Source organism: Palaemon carinicauda, chromosome 32 (assembly GCF_036898095.1).
Source record: "Palaemon carinicauda isolate YSFRI2023 chromosome 32, ASM3689809v2, whole genome shotgun sequence".
Taxonomy (NCBI): domain Eukaryota; kingdom Metazoa; phylum Arthropoda; class Malacostraca; order Decapoda; family Palaemonidae; genus Palaemon; species Palaemon carinicauda.
The window spans coordinates 6,495,659-6,500,658 of record NC_090756.1 but is presented as its reverse complement, the minus strand read 5'-3'; positions in this window follow the sequence as shown (position 1 = coordinate 6,500,658).

Here is a 5,000-nt window from a genome sequence, read left to right as displayed (position 1 = left end):
AGATCTGCTTTCGGAAAGAACTGCTTGTGGAAAGATCTAGGTGAGGAAGGAACTGCTTGTGGAAAGATCTGCCTGCGGAAAGAATTGCTTGTGGAAAGATCTGCTTGTGGAAAGAACTGCTTGCGGAAAGATCTTCTTGCGGAAGGAACTGCTTGTGGAAAGATCTACTTGCGGAAGGAACTGCTTGTGGAAAGAACTGCCCGTGGAATGATCTGTTTGGTGAAAGAACTGCTTGCTGAAAGATGTGCTTGCGGAAACAACTGCTTGCGGAGAGAACTGTTTGTGGAAAGAACTGCTTGCGGAAAGATCTGCTTGTGGATAGATCTTCTTGAGGAAATAAAATAACTGCTTGTGGAAAGATCTGCTTATAGAAAGAAATGCTTGTGGAAATATCTGCTTGCGGAAATAACTGCTTGCGGAAAGATCTGCTTCCGGAAAGAACTGCTTGTGGAAAGATCTGCTTGCGGAAAGATCTGCTTGCGGAAAGAACTGTCTGCGGAAAGATCTGCTTGCGGAAAGATATGCTTGTGGAAAGATCGGCTTGTGGAAATAACTGCTTGTGAAAAGATCTGCTTATGGAAAGAAATGCTTGTGGAAATATCTGCTTGCAGAAAGATCTGCTTCCGGAAAGAATTGCTTGTGGAAAGATCTGGTTGCGGAAAGAAATGCTTGTGGAAACATCTGCTTACGGAAAGCACTGTCTGCGGAAAGATCTGCTTGCGGAGAGATCTGCTTGTGGAAAAAACTGCTGGTGGAAATAACTGCTTGTGGAATGATCTGCTCGCAGAAAGATCTGCTTGCGGAAAGATATGCCTGTGGAAAGAACTGCTTGTGGAAGGATTTGCTTGTGGAAAGATCTGCTTGCGGAAAAAACTGCGTGCGGAAAGATCTGCTTGCGGAAAGAACTTGCGGAAAGAACTTGCGGAAAGAACTGCTTGCGGAAGCAGCGTCGTTCAAAGCAAAAAAGGCCATCAGTCTTCCTTGCCACAATTCCCTGTTTGCTTGCAAAGCCTGAATCTGATCTAATCCTCAATAAAACAGATAAAAAATGGCGTCCCAATAATTCTCCTTTGGGTTTTGTTCTTCCTATTTTACTTCTTCTTCTTCTGGGGATTTAGGGGAGGAATGGAAGAAGAGGAGGCGGAGGAGGAGGAGAGATGATGATGATGGAGATGGTGAAAAGGAGATATTTGGATTAGGGAAGAAGAAGAAGGAGAAGAAGAAGAAGAACTGAGTATTTTACAGAATTAGGAAGAAGATATTAGATGGATTTAGAAATAGGAAAAAATTGTGGAAATTAATTATTTCTTGGAATTGGAAAAGAATAAAGATTTTTGTAATAAGAATTCAACTAATAATTATGATTTTTGGGAATAAATAGGCAGAGAAGAGGGTTAAGTCCTACACAGAGAGAGAGAGAGAGAGAGAGAGAGAGAGAGAGAGAGAGAGAGAGAGAGAGAGAGATCCAGCCATAAAACGGGTCTAGAATATGAAAAGGAAATCAGTCCCATTCCAGGGGACCATTGGCTCTCTTCCGCTATCTTTCGCATAATGTGACAGCTTCATATTCCTTTTGGTGTCGTTTCCCTTTACTTTTTCCTCCCCGTCTGTAAAGCCATTTTAGGTTCGGGGTCCCTCTATGCAGATGCCAGCACACTTCTTTCCAGAATTGCTACACTTTCAATACGATGGTTTTGGAGATGGGTTTTTGCAGTTTATATATATATATATATATATATATATATATATATATATATATATATTTATATATATATATATATATATATATATATATATATATACAGTATATATTTATATATATATATATATATATATATATATATATATATATATATATATATATATATATATATATATATATATATATATATTTAGTACACACAATAAAAACAAATCCAGCCGTTTCTAGTACACTGCAGAGCAGAAGCCTTGCACATGTCCTTATGTTTGGGGTCTGGCAATTTCAACACTACGCTGACCAATTAGGAGTGGTGATGATGGGAGACTTTAGGCTGATCTTTCACATCAAGCCAAGCTAGTATTGGTGGCCCTGGCTAGTAGGGCTTTGTTGGTAATGGTTATACAGAAACCCTTTCACTACGTTAAGATATTCACACTCAGAAGGGGATATATATATATATATATATATATATATATATATATATATATATGTATATATATGTATATGTATATATATATATATATGTATATATGTATGTCTATATATATATACATATATATATATATATATATATATATATATATATATATATATATATATATATATATACACACACAGACACACTTTATATATGAATATATACATATATACAGTACATATATATATATATACATATATATATATATATATATATGTGTATATATATATATATACATATATATATATGTATATGTATATATATAGATACACAAGTAAGGGAAATCATTCGATATAATCCATAAATATTCATTTCCATTCATTCACAAAAGCTTTTAATGGAATGTATTGATCGAATTACATCCTCTAACATCAGAAATTGATATAAATTAATAATTCACAATAAAAAAAAAATTGAACACATCTCCAAATTTACCTTTGAAGAAAGTCGTGGCTGGCGTGAGGGATGATAATGATGATGATGATGATGAGGAGGAGGAGGAGGAGGAGATGGATCTCCCTCCAACAGCATTTCTTCTAAAATATCTAGATTTCATAATTCCAACAGAATCACGTAATTTGCACTTTAGAGACAATTGTTTTCTGGATTCACAGTCAATGTTTAAAAAGAACTTGAATATAGAAGGTTGTTTTTATCTTATTTTTGATTTGACTAAGATTCGAATAGTTACAGTTTTTTCAACTTGTGGTGATAAATTCAAGGTAAATCAACACTAAGAAAATAGGTCTCTCTCTCTCTCTCTCTCTCTCTCTCTCTCTCTCTCTCTCTCTCTCTCTCTCTCTCTCTCTATGATAATTTCGAGGTAAATTAACACTAAAAAACTAAGGGTGTTTGGCTCTCTCTCTCTCTCTCTCTCTCTCTCTCTCTCTCTCTCTCTCTCTCTCTCTCTCTCTTCTCTCTCTCTCGTCAAATGTGTTCACCTTCAAACTGGGCTCCTTATCACGAACATGCATCCCGATTTGGAATGTCCTCCGATATACATTACATCAATATTGCAATCCATACGAAAATTGGGTTGATCCCTCAAACTGTAAATAAATCCCCAGTTGGACTCACAAATCATTAATATGAATCCAAAATCATAATGCAACTAAACACGCTGATGTTGCAATATACAATTTTCCTTCACTCATGAGGTTAACTACTCAGTGGCCACTTTCCTCTTGGTAATGGTAGAAGAGAGACTTTAGCTATGGTAAGCAGCTCTTCTAGGAGAAGGACACTCCAAAATCAAACCATTGTTCTCTACTCTTGGGTAATGCCATAGCCTCTATACCATGGTCTTTCACTGTCTTGGGGTAGAGTTCTCTTGCTTAAGGGTTCATTCGGGCACACTATTGTATTTTTTTTTCTTACTCTTATTTTGTTAAAGTTTTTATAGTTTATATAATAAATATTTATTTTAATGTTGTTACAGTTCTTAAAATATATTTTTACTTGTTTCCTTTCCTCACTGGGCTGTTTTCCCTGTTGGAACCCTTGGGCTTATAGCATCCTGCTTTTTCAACTAGTGTTGTAGTTCAGAAAGTAACAACAACAACAACAATAACAATAATAATGATAATAATAAAAATAATAATAATAATAATGATAATAATTATAATTAAAACCACTGGGCTTATAGCATCCAGCTTTTCTAACTAGGGTTGTAGCCTAGCAAATAATAATAATAATAATAATAATAATAATAATAATAATAATAATAATAATCACAATCATAATCATAATGATAATAATGATAATAATAATACTTATAAAATTAATAATGAAAATAATTAACGCAAAATTCCTGAAGACACCTCCAGCCTTCATATCCCGTGAGTTTCTTTCCACAGTAAACTGCTTCGGCCATAAACTTCCGTTGTCGTTTCGTGTCGGCCGTAAAAGGCAATTTACTTCCACCCCTTTGCCAAGTTGCCATGACAAACTTCTTCCTTCTCGGTGAACCTGAGACAGAAGTTTGCTGGATTTGCCTGAGAGAGAGAGAGAGAGAGAGAGAGAGAGAGAGAGAGAGAGAGAGGAGAGAGAGAGAGAGAGAGAGAGAGAGAGAGAGCTATTTGTTTTCATGTAAGGCACGCGATTTGATGTATTTGTTGTTATAATTATAATTTTGGTTATTATAATTAATTTTATTATTAAGAATATCAAAAATATATATTAACTTTCATCGTAATATTTTACTTTAAATGTTTAAAGTTAAAAGTGTAAGTATATATATATATATATATATATATATATGTATGTATATATATATATATATATATATATATATATATACATACATACATACATACATACATACACACACGCACACACACTTGGGTATATATGTACATGAGCGTGCGCGCAAGACTGTGTTCGTACATGTATGTAACTCTTATCTCAGAAGCTAAGGTAAAAGTTGAACCACAAGGGATAGCTAACCAAGTCAATGGGCCTTTTGTATTTCCCATCTTTTATGTATTTTATTTGTATTTTATCCCTGAATACAATCACAAGGGTACAGCATTTATATGAGATAAAGATGGAGAGAGTTCTCTCTCTCTCTCTCTCTCTCTCTCCCTCTCTCTCTCTCTCTCTCTCTCTCTCTCTCTCTCTCTCTCTCTTGCAAGTCAGAAAAGGAAATGAAATGATTAGTTAGTATTTTTTTATGGTTATAATTGATGTAAATCTTGACAATTACTTGGGTATTGATAATTATTACCTATAATTTATATGTTGTAAAGTTTGTACGTGTATTTGGTATTATTATAGACACCTTATGTAGGTAATTATGTGTTCAGACGCTCATATGTATAT